The sequence below is a fragment of the Sceloporus undulatus genome, chromosome 1 (assembly GCF_019175285.1).
Source record: "Sceloporus undulatus isolate JIND9_A2432 ecotype Alabama chromosome 1, SceUnd_v1.1, whole genome shotgun sequence".
In the NCBI taxonomy this organism is placed as follows: Eukaryota; Metazoa; Chordata; class Lepidosauria; order Squamata; family Phrynosomatidae; genus Sceloporus; species Sceloporus undulatus.
Window position 1 is genome coordinate 89,246,708 of NC_056522.1, and position 19,735 is coordinate 89,266,442.

At 37.9% G+C, this 19,735-nt stretch overlaps 1 protein-coding gene across 1 annotated transcript in view; it reads right to left on the reverse strand.

Annotated features, from left to right (window-relative positions):
• The window catches only part of UTRN (utrophin), a 494,831-nt gene that overhangs the window by 252,671 nt on the left and 222,425 nt on the right, over positions 1-19,735 (reverse strand). The gene's annotated exons all lie outside the window — the stretch shown is intronic.

Here is a 19,735-nt window from a genome sequence, read left to right on the forward strand (position 1 = left end):
GCTAATATGAGTTGGGCTGAATCAGCTATGTCACATTTAGAAAAACACTCTAAAACATAAGGGTGTATCTGTGTTCTTTATTTTAGCCAGTGCTGATCTAACAAGGGAATTTCTGTATGGTGGCTGCCTGTGTATATAACAATCTCCCTCCCATAAAAAATACCACTGATTTATTTTTTTTAAAATCTATAATCTGTACACAATTAGTTTATGATCCAGGACTTTTTTGACCTGTCTTCTGATGCAGGTTCATTGTCACTAACATTATTTTATTTTTGTCCAGTCACCATATCACACATACATCCCTTATAAGCTTTAGAATCATAGAATCGTAGAGACCACAAGGGTCATCCAGTCCAACCTCCTGCCATGCGGGAACCTTTTCCTGCATATTCACAGAAATTTAAACTGGGATGCAACAATGAAATTTAGTATGCTACTAACTTGTACTAAGCATTTTCTTATCCTGACAATTGATAAGACACTGGATTTGTTTTACTATAATTCAATTATACTACTAAACAGTACAATATTGATTTACATGGCTGAAGACATCCTGTCAGACATTTGGCTGCACTGTTTATTGAGAAAATCCCCTGTGGACTTATTTTTTTCTGTGTGTGACCTTTATTCCTTGAAAAGACACTGTTGCAGGGTTACTTTTAGTACCTGTTATAAAATTCACTATCCATGTTTGGCTGCATTACTTACCACTGATCAGATTTCTAAAATATTCTCAGCACATTGTGTCTAGGAATATTGCACAATGAACAGAATTAACAATCCTTAGAGCCAGAGATCATATCAGTCAGACATTATTTTATGGGAAGCAATCACAATTGTTTATCTATACAAACTACATTTTAGCACTGTTGGAATGCACCTACCACCTCTGATTTCACCATCACAAACCATCTTAATTCTTTCACCTAGTCATCAGTCTTAACTCAGCCACCAAGGCCAAAAGTGAAGTTGTCAACTCTAGAAGCAGAAGCAGTGTAGTATCAAATGGGAAGCTTTCTTTTGTCCTTCAAAACCATCCTAACAAAGCCTTCTGATGATCATAAGTACAAGAAACAACTTAAAGAGACACTTATTTACACATACTCTCTTTGCCTTTTCCACATTATATTGTCTTACACCTGAAACTGAAATGGATTTAGCCAACACTGTTACCACTTGATGTCACAATATTCATAACAGTGTGAAGGGGGAAAATATATCTATTGTAGCACAAAAGCTAGGTAAACAAAAGCAAACTAGTATTTGTGGGCTGCCTAAATATTCATTGCCCTGATTCAATACAGTACTTTGTAGAGACAAAAAAAAATTCACTTCTGAGAAAAGCCCTTTGGTCAGCCCCTCTGTTCTTGCTGGCATAACACGTTCTAAAAGCAAAATAGAAACCCACATTCTCTGTTCAGGGATGGGTATTAAAAGTTCCCATATGTTTCTATTAGGACTCAGTTGGGGTTTCCCTGTGGTATGAGATCAGTTCAGAACAACATCTTGGAGTAGAAGGAACAGAACACTCTGCCTTTCATTTCTGAGTTTGCTGACAATATTGGAATCAAAAGAGATGAGGAAAAATACCTCTGTCTATGCATCAATTTAGTGTCCTTTAAAAATTTCCAAGTGTTTAAAGCTTTAACATGGCATAAACTCATCTTTTTCTCAAAACAAATAATCATTAAAGATTTGTTATTTTGACAAGTCAAATCTATTCAGTTGGCAGATAATACTGTATGTTTCTCACACCCAAAACAATCTGTTATGACATCTTTCAACCACCCTGTCTGCGTAGCACTATTGACAACCTTTTGTCAATACTGGCCATGATGTGGAAACTGACAGGGCAAAATTTGAAATGTAGGACAGGTAAATTGATGGAATTAAATCCCAGAAGGACTCATGCTGACCCTCCTTGCCATCCTGAGATTAGGTGCGTACTGTATCTACAATATACAGTTACAGCACTTTCACTGTCATAGCCCCATACTAAGGGATCCTGAGATTTGCATTTTAGTGAGATACTTAGAATTTTCTGCTAGAAAACTCTAGTACTGTTGCTCAGGGAAGTGGATTAAAGCTCTGCAGCAGAGAGTCCCAAATACTGCACCAAAATATAGATCCCAGGATTCCACAGAACAAGCCCATGGAAATTAAAGTGGAACCAGACAGCGATAATTACAGCTTGGATACAACTTAGGATGATACAGCTGTTACTTACTAGTTTGCTCAGATGGGAAAGCAATCTCTTATTTGTGCAAAGTGTTTCACATCTGTGGTATATCACAAAAAAAAGTGCATTTAGAGAAAGCAAATTCGCCCAGGGCAGTGGACATAAGGGCAACTTAGACTTACAGGTATCTTTGTCAAGATGACAGTGGCATTTTTCCTTTGCAATGCTTACTATAAATGGGAACCAAACATGGAAAAGGTAATGCCACAGTGGTAGAATGTATGCTTTGCATGCAGAAGATTCAAAGACCAATATCCCTCTTTACTATATAGAGGAAGAAATAAATCCTTCATGAACCTTGGATAGCTGCTACCAGTCACAGTAAATATTACTGGGCCAGACCAACCAACATCTTGATTGAATCCAAGATAGCTTCCCATGTTCTTACAAAAATATGGTTCTGTTCTAAGTTCTGAACCTGTCTCACATTTAAAGTGGAGACTTTTTTTAAATATCTTCTCTCTTCAGTGTTATTTTCAGCAAGGAAAAAAGAGAGATCCCTCACCCATCACATGGATTTCCCTCTATCATTATTATTAATTAACCCTAGTCCAGACAAACAAGACATTTTAGCCTCCCCCTCCCCACGTTACATTTTGTGGCAGAATTTATACAGAACTAGTCCTACAAGATAGCATTTTAAGACATTGTCTTCTGAAGAATTGTAAACAATATTTAAAACAAGGACAGGTAAAACAAATTTTCCATCTCATGTGAACTTGCCGAATATCCCTGATTCTACATTCCTATAAACTTCTGTGGATATTTTTCTACCCCTGAAATTTTTTATCAGAATCAAAAATACTTCCTATTAAGGCACAACAGCATGCTGATGTTGTTTTATTCAGACCACACGAGGGTTAAACAAAAATAACTCAAACCAGAAGCCTACAGGCAAGGTCTCTAAACAATGGGGAAGTTTTGCTCCAGTTTTTATGCAGTAGTTCTTTGTGAAAAGGATAGGATTAGAGAACTTGTATGTATATTAGGCAGGCTAAAGGCTTTCAAGCATGATTTATCTCAACTATAAAAGAATGTGGCAGAATAAATGAGAATGAAGCCAAAGATTAGACTTCTTTGTATTCTTTCAAATATACTGCCTCATTCAACGGGCACTACAACCAAGTTAGCATTTTAAGGCTTCTTTCTCTGGCAAAGAGCCCTTGTTTAAATAATGTAGTTCGATATTCAAAAATTGAGAAAAGGAATAATCTCAAAAAATGATTTTGAAGGCAGGGTGTTCAGGGAAGAAATATTCCTGTATTATAAGATCAGAAGCACAACATTCTGCATATTGGCTTAACTCAGGATACAGGAAGATTAAGCACAGTCTGTTGTTACAGCTTGAGACTCATTCATATACACACACTGCTCTCTACTCCCTGACCTCTCTGAAAAGAAATAAGAAATTTGGGTTGCTTTCAAAATAAGATTCCAATTTGCAGGAAACCATTGTTTCCCCACATATCATTTTCTGGGATTGTTGTTCAAAGTTTGCCACTAATTATCTAATCTCCTCAATGAGTAGGATAAAGGAAGAAGGGAGTATTTGAACCCAAAACTCTAGATTGCCCATTCTAAAGTCTCCAAATTGTGTTTGGATGTCAAGCAGCCTTTGGCAGAATCTCATCAGATTAAGACCAAACCATATTATGGAACCACTGGAATGGGCCCTGGATCTATGTGCTCATTTCTCTGTCTTTTCTCTTTCCTACATACAATGCCCTTGGCAAATGAACCATTATTTGATATAACAAGGCACAGTATGATATACAGTGGGGCCTTGGTATCCACTGGAGTTTGGTGCCAGGACCCCCTGTGGATACTGAAATCCATGGCTGCTCAAGGCCCATTAAATACAATGGCACAGTGAAATGGTGCCCCTTATATAAAATTGTAAAAACAAGGTTTGCTTTTTGAATTTATATCATTTTTGAATATTTTCAAGCCGTGTCCACAGCACTAAGCCGTAACAGTTAAAGTGGTGTCAAAGTGGTTCACTGGATTGTTTCTGCAGTGTGGATGCAGTCATAGAATTCTAGAAAACTTGGTGTACTAAAATTGCAGCAGTTTGCTTCTTTAAAAAAAACATTATGGAATGCCATTTTTTCAGATCCTGACCTAGTTCCTCAAAATATTGAAAATTCAAGGGAGTCAGTGTTCCCATTACAACTTGTACTAATCTACTGCTATGATAAATTCAAATACTATTCTTTTTATTTCCGGTTCAAACCGTCCCATGTTCATGGTAATGCAACCAAAACCAAAAGATTAATACTATCAATACACAAGGCAGTAGACTGGGAGTACATCTGAAATGTCTGGACAAAAATGTGAACGAAATAAAAAGAGAAGGGGAAACACACATCAAAAATTCAAATAAAAACAAGCAAAAACCAAGTTTTAAGTTACAGAGAGACAGATTTCAATTGATCATTTTAATTTTTTTATTGTGTTTCATTAAAACAATCATAAAGATAAAACACTAAATAACATGTTTCTAATCTCAATTTTCAAGATATAAGAAGTAGAGAATAATCTTGGAATCCTCATCATATAATGAATGAAATATTTTTCTTATATTCATATACAGTATTTCATTCATTCATATATAATAAGCTACCTTGAGTCTTTCATAGTAATAATACCATTTCACATGTTTCCATGCAATTTAGGAGGCGCAACAAATTCAGATGAATGATTAATAAAGTCAATAAAAGGAAATCAAACTGCAAAAAAATGTGCCTATCTGATCACCATTCATATCTAGAAGACAAAGTAATATCTCAAAGACCTTTCATCCAAGATTCTATTGATAAACAGCTCAGAGTTTTCCACTTTGAAGCAATTTCAAGCCTTGCAGCTAAACACAAAAAGCTAATTAGTTCTTTATGTTTTAGTGATCTGTACTGGTTATCAAATAAATAGAGCAGTCCAATTTTAGGGTCAACATTAACTGTTTGATTTGTGGGGGATCGCTTATCATTTGGAACATTTTGATCTGTTGCCTGTGGGCATTTCCACCCAGGTACTCCAGTTTGATTGTATAAACATTTGATTTATATGATTATATGTTCTTTAATATTAGTAGATCTAGTCTTAAACAATAGATTTTTCCATTAAAAAGAAGACCAGACATCACTGAATCATAGAACCGTAGAGTTGGAAGATACCACAAGGGCCATCCAGTCCAATCCCCTGCCATGCAGGAACTCTCAATCAAAGCATCCCCGACAGATGGACATCCAGCCTCTGTTTAAAGACCTCCAAGGAGGGAGACTCCATCACTCTCTGAGGGAGTGTGTTCCACTGCCAAACAGCCCTTGCTTATACGTATTGCTTTTGAAGTTATTTATTCAAACCTGTCTGATTCCTGTAAACTCAGGGAATCTGATTTCTAATAGGACACAATAAATCTTGGTCTAGGGCTTTAGAATTATCCCTTTCATCTCTTATAAGTGTTTCATACTGACTTAATGGTCTATTGATTTGCATTTTTACAGTGTGATTGGAAAGAAAGTGAATGATTTGGTCTATTTGAATGCAGGTATGTCTTATATGTTCCAGTTGCTCTTTTAATGGGAAAGTTTTTTGCTTTTTATTTTGGGAAACAGTGAGTCTATAGAGGGGACCAATGGATTGGGACTTGACCATCTGAGGTTGCTACCTCCAACAAAGGCACTTCGCTACATGGCCAACATGGCCACCGCTGAATATATTGATCTCCATAAGATGCTTTTGTGAAAAATCCCAGAGTGCTAGCACTCTTAGATTTTGATTGATAATTAAAAAGAACATCTTGACAACAATGAAACCAATTACCTAGACAGTTGATGGGGGTCTCTGTCTCTGGACATCTCCCCCCCCCCCCCCTAAAGAAAGAAAGAAAGAAAGAAAGAAAGAAAGAAAGAAAGAAAAGAAGCCAAACAGCTACCTTTTCAGGATGCTCCAGCTGGAGTTCCTGCAATAAGTAAGGAACAGGGGATCAAGCTTAATGGCCTATAGGGCCACTTCCAACTCTATGGCCCGTTACAGACCGCCCAAAAGAGGCGGTCCTGGGCCGCTGCCGGTTGCAGCGCGGAGGAGCCGCAGCGGCCAAACCGCGCGACTCCTCCGCGCTGCAAAAAAGGAGTGCAGAAATCGCACTCCTTCCGGCAACCCGGAAGAGCCGCCGCAAGTGCCAAAGCGCGCACTCGCGATGGCTCTTCCGAGTTTAGACATCCGGACGCTGTGCATCCGTTACGTCAAGATGGCCGTGCCCATCTGTATAGGGCGCCGCCATCTTGCCGTACGGAATACGCGCGAGGGGCAAGGCGCGTCCGGAAGCGCCGCCCCTCGTGCGTATTCCTGGCGCAACGACAGCGCCGCTTAGGCCCGTCTGTAAGGCGCCTATGACTCTATAAACCCAACAATAACTTACTGGCAGAGAAAGGGAGAAATTGGCAACTGGGTGGGAGAGGCATTGAAACAGAATGCCTGGAATGGACAAGAACAGACAAAAAGAAGGGGAAGTGGATGGAATGGAATGCATATAGGTAGCAAAACTTTGAATCACTGTCCTAGCCATCTCTGAATTAAATGCCCATTATCTGGTAGATTCCATAAAGCCATCTCTTTTTCTTACATATTCTCATATACATGTCTTTGCACCATAATTATTTTTTACATTTTTACCAGTTGATGCTTTCTTATTCATATGCCTTTTTCTAATATATGAATCCCATAAGAAAAAAATATGTAAAGTATTTACATTATGCATTTATCTAAAGCCAGAGAGAGCTTGGTGTGGAAGCTGACAACTCATGTAAGTTATCAAGTGTCATTTAAGGATGAAATATTAACACCAAACCAGAATTAAGCTTTCCAAAGTTCCCACATACGCATTATCTAAACATTTTGTCATTAATTTTGTTCTACATGCATAATTTTCAGCAGGATATTGAAACCATTTCAAACACCAGCTATCTCTCCTACTATTGTCATTTTAAGTTAAAGAGACTTGGCATTTTGACACAAAAAGTAATTACAACTAACTGAAATATTTGGAACTGAATTATTTGGAGTACAGTAGGTGTTTGAAAAATTCTGGTATTCTATATTATTTGGATATATCTGGAAACCAATCACATTTTATTCCCATTAAGCAGCAGTTTTTGTCCAAAGTGAGGAGGGAATGCAACTCTGCTCAATCTTATAGTAATTTAGGCTTAGTGGTGAATTTCTAATAGAACGTTGGTATATGATTACAAGAAATCAAACAGTCAAGAAATCAGAAGAAGACTCAGATTGGGAATGGCAGCTATGAAAGAAATGAGTATCATAAAATTTATAGACAATTTTAAACAATATATTCCAAGACACTGTATTACTTATTGCAATGTAAGGATGTGAGAGCTGGATAGTGAAAAATGCCAATAGAAAGAAAATCAACCCATTTAAAATGTGGTGCTGGAGAAGAGTGCTTAGGATACTGTGGACAGCCAAGAAGACTAACAAATGGGTTCCAGAACAGATTTAGCCCAAAATCTTCCTGGAAGCCATGATGACTAAATTGAGACTGCCATACTTTGACCCCATCATGAGGAAAAATGAATCATTAGAAAAGGTGATAATGCTAGGAAATGTGGAAGGCAGTAGAAAGAGATCATGGCAGATGATCAGGTTTGATCAGTGAGGGCATGGAACCTTGGAGAGGTCTCATTTAAATAGCAGCCATGAGTCGGAATCAACTTGAGGGCAGTTAACAACAACAAAGATGATATCCAACCTAGCAAGTGTGTTTTCAAGGCTCTTCACACTTCATAGAATTGGGGGGGGGGGTTTTAAGGTCCAAAACACATTACAGAAATAATCCAGTTTGAGACCACTTTAACTGTCCTGGCTCGTGCTAGGGAATCCTGGTAAGTGTAGTTTATTAAGGCACCAGAGCTCTCTGACAGAGGGAATGCTAAATGTCTCACAAAACTACAGTTCCCAGAATTCCCTGGCATTGAGCCAGGGCAGATAAAGCAATCTCAAACTGGGTTATGTCTGCAGTATGTTTTAGACTTAAGACAACTTTCTCTCTAGCTGCTTCACTTCTTGCCTCTATATACCAAACGTTTCTGGAATCCTGAAATACACTTTATTCATCATTTATGCAGATGTCAGAAAGGGAATGAAGGCCAGTGTTTCCTCTCTGTCATACAGATTCCTAGGACTCAAGCAAGAAGAGTTCTGCTTGCCTCTTCTCAAATAATAGCTATCTACCAGGTATTAGGTAGGTGCCATTGTGAGAATTTACACGACCAAACAAATAAGCTAGCATTTGGAGAGCATTTCTACAGTCTCACTCAAGAAATCTGACACCACACATGAGAAAATAGTCCCCAAGACATAAACATTACGTTTAGACACTGAAGAGGAAACTCATGAGAAAGACAGAGCCAAGGATAGTAGATGAGGGCCCCCAGAGGTGTGAAGTTCTAGTGCATCAGTGTTTTGTCAGTGTGTTAAACAAATGATGCCAGGAGCTGAACTGAAGGATTTTCCACAACAATATGGATGATTATATGGTGCATGTTTCCAGGAGAAAAATATACATTCTGTATGATTCTATGTAATACATATGAATACACACACTCTCTCTTCAAATGAAGGATCCTCTGTTCATAAAAGATCCCCTTATGCAAATAGAAATTAACTGTAATCCAAAGTTTACCAGATACAGTTTGCTATACACTGAACTATGCAGTAGACGGTTTTGTCTGAATTTTACTAATAACATCTCCTAGTTCTTTTTCTCACTCAATCAATCCTGTACAGTCAGCCCTCCATATCCATGGAGTCTTTATCCGTGGATTTAACCATCCACAGCTATAAAATAGTCAAAAAAGATATAAATTTCAGAAAAGCAAAGCTTGATTTTGCTATTTTATATAAGGGACAAGATTTCACTATGCCACTGTATATAATGGGACATGGATTTTGGTATCCACCGGGGGCAGCCTGCACCCAAACCCTAACAGATACCAAGGACACACTGAATATGTTTGTGTGTGTGTGCATGTTTATTTTGTGTGTGTGTGTGTGTGTGTGTGTGTGTGTGAGAGAGAGAGAGAGAGAGAGAGAGAGAGAGAGAGAGAGATTCATGGGGGATTCGTTCCAGACCCACCCACCCCCCATAAAAATGAAAAAATGTACATATTCAACCGCTATTGGGTTGAATGGAGACATGCTAGCCCATTTTAACTCCTTCCATTCAGCCCCCACGGACATTCGAGGGGCGCGGATCCGAAGTCCACAAGAATGGAGGGAGCACTGTCTATGCACTAATATTTTGTTTTAGCAATTCTGTCAAGTGATTTTCTCCTCTTTATTTCAAACAAAATAGAATTCTGAAATATTGTTTACTGGAAAACAATGTGAAAAATGGGATTAATGTTGAAAATATAACACTGCTAACCAGTCTATCTTTTGGTGTAACAACACCGCTAAAACAAGTATTCCAAGCTCAACTGATAGTGGTAGTAAAACACAGAATGCACTAAAAACTACACCATTGAGTTATGTTATGATTATGTTAAAAAGACTGAGAAGTTTTGGTGCATAACCATATCATAAATATTTTAGTTGTCCTTGCTTTTTTTTCAGACTTGTAATAACAAAATGACAATGCCAATTATGAAATTGGTACAACTCATTGTTTCCTTGAACGATGTTTTTAAATTTGCAGTTCACACTGGCTCTCTTTCCTGGACAATTGTGCTGTATCACTAATCACACATATATCACTGGCTTACATTGACACCTGGTGGAAGAGGCTGGGAATGAAACATATTTACCAGCAAAGGAATGAGAATTGTGAAGCAACAACTTAAAACACTTGAAATGTATACTAAAAACAGAATTGTAGGTAATTTAACATGTTGTTTTGCTTCATCCCATCCCTCAGAAAATGATAATTCTGATCAACAACCCTGCAGCCAGTTAATAGTTGATAGGATAGGTGCACCAAATTACAAATGGTTTCTTACTTATTAAAAAACATGGTTTACTAGGAAAGCATTAAGCTCAGCAAGACATATATATCACTACATACATCTGTTCCACTTAAAGAATAACAACTTCTAGTTTATTAGTAAAATTACATGGTGAGCTTTCTTGCTTCTGCTGAACAGCCAATGTTCTGATATAAGACACACATAATCTTACAAACTCGCTTACAAGCATACTTAATCACACTTGTTTACAACATCTGATACACTTCTATGCAAGCAAAAAGGAACCTGTTCCACAAAATGAAGCATTTGCATGCAAAAGGTATAATGTATATATGCTTTATCATCACTGACCAAAACAAAAGTCCCAAATATAGCCATGCTTTAAAAGTTGTGTTTGTATAAACAGAGGAATCAGTACACAATGAAGGCACTAAGACATAAAGATGATAGAAATTTGTAATATTTCCTATGTACATTTTAGAAGCAATGAAGACTAAATGAAAACATATCCAAGATCCCAAGAAATATTTTCCTTGTGCAGATGTCCAAAGATAAGCAATACATTTGGGTTTTTAACATTCATAATAAATCAGTATTATATAATATTATTGTTCACCAATATCAAACAACTGTGTAAATTAGCATCACAGGTAAATTACACATATTAACTCTTAAACTAGTAACATCAGAAGTTCTTCTTCATACAAACAGTTTTTCACTCTGATAATCATCCTCCTTCCCGCCTTTTGGGGGGGAGGGGGAGTGATTTTTTTCTCCTGGGCAGTGTTTTAATGATCCAAAGTTATGAAAGGTAATCCACCCAATTTTCAATAATCTAGGAGAACAGGAACTCTTGTACATCCCCTCTCCCATTGGATTTATTGACTATGTAAAGAATGGCTCAAGAATGGACTTAACAGTACACCTACTGTAGGTTTGTTTTGAAAGTTAACCAACTTCAACAATGAAGTTCAAAATCTTACCAGCTTACTTTAAGCTAACACCTGGGACTATTTCCACAACAATGGAAGTTCTGCAACTGTGCAGAATGTTGGAAGCAATAGTTTAAGTCTGAAAAAAAGATCTAAAAGAGCACCATTAAGACTATAACATGATCAAGTGACTGACAAGATCACTGGGGCACCTTGGACTTCTTTGGGATGCAAGAGCAAGGTTATACATTTCATAAAATACAGCAGTTTTACCATCTTCCAAACTAATTTTGTAACAGATCACAACAGATGCAGCAAAGCAGGTCCCTCAAATTTTCAGAAAATAGATACTGTACTATTTTATTCTGTAAACTGTAACAAGGAATGCAGTATGGATTTCTGTAAAACAAATGTTAGACTTGTGTTTTTTAAGTCCAGTTTGTAAGAAGTAGGATTCCTAAGAGCATATCTATGTCATAAAAAGAAGCTAAGAAACAACCTTTCAGTTTCAGTAAAATATTTCTAAGAAAATTTCTAACATCTGGCCATACTTGGCACTAGACTGCTGACCATGTGTTTCCATCAAAGCTACTATTCAATTTGTTAAAGAAAAGCAATTGCTTTCTGGTTTGTACTCACCTTGCAAAGCTTCTGATAACGTGGAGATGAAACTGCCATTCTCTGCAGGCGATGCAACAAGACCACAACTTTCTGCAGAGATGTTCTCACCACCGCCATCATTTTAAGTTTGCCACACTTCTGAAGACACCTCAAAATTTGCATTATAAATGAAGAGCAACTGTCATTTCCTCTTGGTCACTGGACAATGATTTGCCAACTCTCTGAGCATGCTCACTTCTAGAGCAGTGTTTCCGAGTGACAGACTCAAAGGCAGTTAGCATATTGTTAAAAGTATATCTTCTTTTAAACAGCCAAATACACACAAAAATAAAACCTTGCCTGCATCCTCGAAGCCTCATTTGCTCAGTAGGTCCAGAGAAAGGAAGTTGTTGATCAGACGAAAATGCCTGCTACTAAATGGTGAACTACATACCACCGAAGGTTTATTAATTGATTGTTTATAGCTGCAGAATCAAAGCAGAATTCCTCTGGGAAGCATGCCCTAACATAATCACAATAGTTCTCCTCCTGGATATCCTTCATATGAAAACAGCAAATGACATTCCTTTCCTCGCTCTGGAGGAAGATGCTCTCTCGCTCTCACTAAAAGCAGCTCTGGCAGAGCTGTGGAGCAAGTGAATAACAGAGTGTGCTATAAATCTTATGAGAAGAGCAGAGGGATACCTGCCCTAATTATATCAGCCATACGTTAAAGGCTAATAAATCACTAGCAGCAGCTCTCAAAAGCGAGATTATCTTGCACAAAAGGAAGACCTGCAGGGAGCAAAACCTATCCTGTGAAAACTCTCTTAAAGCTAATGCGCTTCAACAGCTCCCAAAGGAGTATTTCTACATGTGAAAGCATGAGTGCTGTTATGGTGAGATTTCCAATAAGAACCTTTCCACAGGACAGGTCATTTCAACAAATATGATTTTAACAAGACACTTAGTTATTGATTATTCACCCTCCCTCTCCCTCCCGATAAGCATATTCTTCACACTTTGAACCTTGATAACAAACTCTGACAAGTTGTATCATTTCACTCACTTCATAACATGGCAAAACCCATCAGTGAGGGTTTAACAGTGAGGATGCACTTCAAAAATAACAAAATATGACTGTATGCAATAGTACAGCACAGTCTAAAAGTATATGATGCTACATTCTTGCTAGACCAAAGCAGATCGGAGACCAAAGGCAGACTTTCCAGGAACTCTACATATGCATCCTTTTATACAAGGTGGAATATAAAACAAACAAATATTATTTTCCAAATACTGTATATATTACATATACTCATATATAGGTCTAGAAATTTTAATCAAAAATTGACAAAAAATCTCAGTCAGCTTATCCACGGGTCAATGTAAGTACTGTACTTTAACTCATAAAAACAGAAACCATCCCATAGTGAGAAGCAAGAGTGTAATCTGTCCTGGAAGCATTGACCTCACTCTACTCTTTCATTCATCCTTGCCTCCTGCAGTTTTGTAAGTTCTTTGGCATCGTTTTTCTTTTCTTCATCCTTTGGATCCTTTGTTACATGACCCCAAGTCTTACTCTCGACTTATCCACTAGTCATATCAAAATTCATATTTTTGGCCCCCAAACCTGCCTTCAGTTTATACATGAGATCAACTTATAGTTGAATATATATGGTAGATATCTAAAAACACAGTAGTAGTGTATTGAAATGGAACTCACTTCTCCATTTTAGGACTTAACAAAACAGGATGACAGAAAAGGACCAGTGATCAAGCCCTGACACCTGTGACATCAAACTTTTCCACTAGCAAAGAGCAAGCACACTGAAATAAGTATGTTGCCAACAAAAATGGCTTAAGCAAGCAACCACTATTCAAATACTATAGGAAGAGAAGCAATATGAAGTTCAACCACAAAGAAGTCACACAATATGCAAGGAACAGCACTCTGGGGGCCTCCCTAAACTATTTATAATGAAACAACTCCTGCCACCAACATATCTTCATGTTGAGAAGCTGGAGAATGTCTGGAAGAGGGTGACCAAACTGGTGAAAAGTCTGAAAACCATGCCCTATGAAAAGAGACTTAAGGAGCTGAGTATGTTTAGCCTGGAGAAGATAAGGTTAAGAGGTGGCATAATAGCCCTGTTTAAATATTTGAAGGGTTGTCATATTGAGGATGGAGCAAGCTTGTTTTCTGCAGCTCCAGAGAACAAGACCCAGAGCAATGGGTGCAAACTACAGGACAAGAGATTCAAACTAAACATTAGGAAGAGTCTCCTGAAATTAAGAGCTGTTTGACAGTGAAACACATTCCATCTTATTGTGGTGGAGACTCCTTCTTTAGAGGTCTTTAAACAGAAGCTGGATGGCCATTTGTTGGGGGTGTTTTGATTGTCTATTGTTGCATGGCAGGGGGTTGGACTGGATGACCCTTGGTGTTTCTTCTAACTTTATGATTCTATGTTTCTATATCATCTCAATGGCCTTGTTCTAAGGAAGTGGCATGCTTTGCATAGTTCTCCCCTCTTGCTACGGCCATTCCCGTTGTTGTTTTTAAAGTTATCCCTACATTACTGGAACAGCATGAGAGGAAGCCATTGAGCAGAGTGAGACTCATATCTAACTGTGCTAGCTGCCTAGTATTTCAAATTAATGAGTAACGGGAATACATCTAGAATGCTTCCTTTCCAATCCCAATGAGTCATCTTTCCATGTAAAATCATATTACTGCTTAACTACATTAAGAGTGCTGTCTAAAATTTATAACTCTGCTAGCACTGAAGAGTGGCCATTTTAAGCCTCTTTATGCTGAGCAGACTGTGATAATACTCTGAAATTACTCAATAATCCATGGAATAAAACAATTCAGCTCCATCCTCAAACTGCCATCCTGAGGCCTTATGTTCTCCGAGCTGTTTGTGTAGCCTTCAGCCCTCATAGGACATGGTTTCCAGACCCTTCACCATTTTGGTTGCCCTCCTTTGGACACGCTCTAGTTTTTTCACACCTTTTTTAAATTGTGGTGCCCAGAACTAGACACAGTATTTTGGCCTGACCAAAGCAGAATAGAGTAGCACTATTACTTCCCTTGATCTAGGACACGATACTTCTATTGATGCAGCCTGAAATAGCATTGGCCTTGTTAGCTGCCACATCGCACTGTTGACTCATGTTCAACTTGTGGTCTACTTGGACTCCCAGATCCCTTTCACACGTAGTCTCGTTCAGCCAGGTGTCCCCCATCCTAGCTGAAAGGTCCTCCAGTGTGACTCTGTGTTCAACCTCTGACAGACTCGTGCTGGAGGACTTAGAGATGACTAGAGAGAACATATTAATCAAATCTGCAAATAATAAAATCTGCAAAAGTCAAAGTCACAAATGTGGAGGGCTGACTGTACTTTGCCTGTTGTTAGCAAACACACATAACTACAGGATGATTAACTAGAGTAGAATCCAAGTTTTTCCCAACTCAGGCTTTGTTTATTGTATCATTTAATGCAGCTATACTTGGAAGAGACCACAAGGTCCATCCAGTCCAACGCCCTGCCATGCAAGAATACACAAGCAAAGCGCTTCTATCAGATGACCATCCAGCCTCTGTTTAAAAACCTCAAAAGAAGGAGATGCCACTATATTCTGAGGCAGCATATTCCACTGCTGAATAGCTCTTACTGTCAGGAAATTCTAACTTTTAGGTGAACTCTCTTTTCTTGTAATTTGCATCTATTGCTCTGTGTCCTAGTCTCTGGGGCAACAGAAAACAAGCTTGCTCATTATCAATATGACATTCCTTAAAATATTTAAACATGGCTATTACTTTCAGCTAGACAGAGGAAAAGGGGGAAAAGAGGGCTAGATGGGAATAAAAACACTGTAAAAAGGAGCTTCTTTGCCAGACATCATTATGGTATCCTTCTATAACTGAATACCTATGTCAGGATTGATACATTGGACATATCATGAGAAGTCATGACTAATGGCAATGTTGCTTGTTAAAGATGAAGGAAGTAGGAAAATTAGAAGACCACATTACAGGTGGATTAACTCAATCAAGGAAGCCAGAGTCTGAAAGACTTGAGAAGGACTGGTGATAACAGGGTGGATTTGGAGATCTCTCACTGATAGGTTTGCCATCAAGCTGTGTAAATTTACAGCGCTATATAAATAAAGGTTAATAATAATAATAAGTAAACTTGTTGCCAATTAACAATAATAACATCAAATCTGGGGAGATGAAATGCTACTAACATCACCTTTCACAGTGGGGAACTTGATAGAGCCTAAGATAAAATCTTCATGGTTAATAATGTTATGTTAAGCCATTGCTGTTTTTTAAGAGTCTCCCTTAGGAGAAAGTGCAGTATAAATTCAATAAATAAATAAAGTTAATAAAATAAGAACACATGATACAATTACATTGCAAAATGGAAGCAGAAACAAACAGCAGGCAAATTTAATATAAATGGACGATTACACCTATACTGGTCTACCTCTCAATTACACAATGGCTTATATCCAACTGTTAGCTAAACAGAATAGTCCCATGAATCAATGGAACTTACAAAAGTGTTGACTTACTGAGTTCCCCTTCTTTAGGTCTACACTAGCTGGGGGGATCTAAAATGGAAAGCGAAAACACGAATGTCCTAAACCAACATTAGTTTTTGTATACAAATTCTTTTATCCTTTTAAAACTCAAAATAATTTTTACATTAACATTAACTATCTCAATTCTCTCAGACATTTAAACATTTAGTTTACACAGACTTCACATCATCCTTCCTACTGGTGTACAAACTGACCAACAGCTCAAAGCCATCAGCTGATTTACTTGTGGTGTCCACACATACAGAAACCTAGTATTTTGTGAAAGTACTTTGTGAAATTATAGAGTCGTAGAGTTGGAAGAAATCACAAAGTCCATTCAGTCCAACTCCCTGTCATGCAAGAATACGCAACCAAAGCACTTCTAACAGATGACCATCTATCTATCTGTACCATCTTTTTGACAACAAGATACAGCTACCACTGCTAAGACCAGAAGTGACACAAGATTAGCTGCAAGATCCAATCTGCAAGACCCAGGCCAGGATCACAGAACAGGCAGAAGGCTAGCTATAAACACAGGTGCCATCATCATCACAATTATCACCATCTCCTTATTTCTATCCCATTTCTCCCCAGAAAAAAAAATGAATATGTAATAGCTTACATAGCTTAAAAATGTTTTAAAAAATCAGATGGGATTACATAGACATAAACACAAAAAGTTATTGTTGAAATGTAATTAAACAATCCATAAAACTGAAACTATTTAAAACAAATTGATTACAATGAGAAAAGCATCATCCAGTTATTGGGACAATCCTAAGTAAGGGAAAGAAATGATAACTACAGTTAAATGGCAGATGTCAAGAAGATGTCATGTTTGAACCATGGGTTCAAACATGGGTTCAGAAAAGGTTCATTAGTGAGTCAAATAGATAGGAAATAGGGTTGAGATTCTTCGTTAATAAAGTGGATACTGAACGAATGTGGGTGGTACTCTCAGATAGGAGTTGGAAGATAAGTATAGATAAGTATAGAAGTATAGACCTATAGAAGTATATATTTTTGTATGTATCAAACACGGAAACCAGAATAGGTATAACAGTTGGGTAGATAAGAAATAGGAGTAAGTTTCTTAGGCTATATAGATAAAAGTTATTAAGAGTGTGTAAAGATTTTATATGGTGTTTATTACGAAACAGTTGTACAGCTGAGGAAGTTTAGGTTTGTGATAGGACTTAATAGGATTTAAGTATATATATTTGTATTTTATATCATGTATTTTGTATTTATGTATGTTATATTTTATATGTATTATTTAATAAAATTATAAAAAGAAAAAAAAGAAAAAAGAAGATGTCATCAAAGAAAACATGAACCAAGGAGGAAATATAAAAATGGAAAGGCCCAAGATAAGATGTAAAGATTTTTTTTAAAAAAAGTTGAAGTTACAGGAAGAAATACAATAAAATAGGTAAAGTTTCCCCTTGACATGAATATCTAGCCATAGCCGACTGTAGGGGAGATGCTCATCTCCGTCACTAAGCCGAAGAGCCAGCTTTTCCGAAGACAACTCTATGATCATGTGGCCAGCATGACTGCACCAAATGCTGTTACCTTCCCACTGAAGTAATACCTATTTATCTACTTGCATTTGCATACTTTCAAATTGCTAGGCTGTCAAAAGCTGAGACTAATGACAGAAGCTCCCTCTTTCAAGCAGCACTTGGACCTCAAACTGCCAGCCTTCCAACCTTACAATTGTCAGGATTGGCGTTTTAACCACTAAGCTACCCATTGACTAAAAGGCATTTGCCATCACAAAAGATCTCTTATCCCACCTACATGACTCTTCTACTTTAGGAGGAGGGAGAGAAGATTAAAGAGGAAAACCATTTTTGGGCAGAACTGGAAATACAGGCAACATTAAATTCCTTGTTGCGTAAATGAACAAATCTTATTGCCTAGAAGATTAATGGAAGCTTTTGCTTCTATTTTTAACTGATTGTATTTCATGTAAACCTGCAACTGTGGTTTAGGGAAAAGAGTGATGATCAGAAGCAATGGCATGAAATTCCCTCATTCCCCTAGCATTTACTGACCAGTTTTTCCAAGTGTGCAAGTAAGCATAAGCAGCAAATTAGCTGAAAATAAAAATCAAAGCTACCACTTTTCTTGTGTAAGAGAAAGGAGGAAGCAGAAAGTTCAAGATCCCAAAGCACACATGTACTACAATTCTGTGTACATCCAATAATCAGAAGTCTCTTCTTCCTTCCTCCATTAATTAAATTAATCTTCCTGTTAATTTCTAATATCATGCTAATTAGTTTCTAATACCAAATATGAAAATCATGCCCTATGGACAGCAGCTTAGGGAGTTGGGTATGTTTACACTGGAGAAGAGAAGGTTAAGAGGTGACATAACAGCCATATTAAAATACAGTGCACCAGTGTTTTATGCAGGTGCGGCAAACATAGTTTTCAACATACACTGAAACCACGCCAGAAAAGCCCCTCGCATGCCCCAGAAGAAGTAATGGGGTGCATGCCCGTGGAGGTCGCAAGCCCAATTACTTCTAATGGGGCTCCAGCACACGTGGATTTCCCCTTATGTGGAGGGATCCGGACCAGATCCCCGCATAAGGCGAGGGCCCACTGTATTTGAAAGGATGTCATGTTAAAGATGGAGCACATTTTTTTCTGCTAGGACACAGAACAATGGATGCAACGTACAGGAAAAGAGATTCCACTTAAATATCAGGAAAAACTTTCTGACAGTAATTACAGTGGAACATGCTGCCCCAGAGAGTGGTGGGGGCGTTCCCACTTGGCAGATAAAATGGATTATATTGGCGCGATTCTGATTCGGATTATGTTCCGGGAATAATTCGAATTTTTTCCATCGTTTCCATTACGAAAAGGGGCAAATTACCTCGATTCATTTAGACCATGTTTTCGTTCCCATTTATTTTACATCGCTGTATTTTAAAGTGGATTAATTTGATCCCCGTTCCCATTTGTGTCTGCAAGCTGTCAATAATGCGCGTAGGCTTCAGACGTCACAAGTCTTGGGGTTGTTTTTGGGGGGGCAGCCAATGAAAATCGGCTGCATTCGAGGCTCTTCTGTTGTGTCTCCCCAGACTAGAAGGAGCCTCTATTCGTCCTAAACCCGTTGCTTTTCTGTGTCTCCCCATATTAACTGCCATAACTCAGTGCTAGGGAATCCTGGAAATGGTAGTTTATTATGGCACCAGCACTCTCTGGCAGAGGAGGATAAATGTCTCACAAGCACAACAGTTCCCATAATTCCTTAGTACTGAGCCAGGGAAGGTTAAGGAGTCTCAAACTGTATTATTTCTACAGTGAGTTTTGAACTACAGATGAGTTTTTTTTTCATAAATTAAAAAAGTTGTTACTTTATA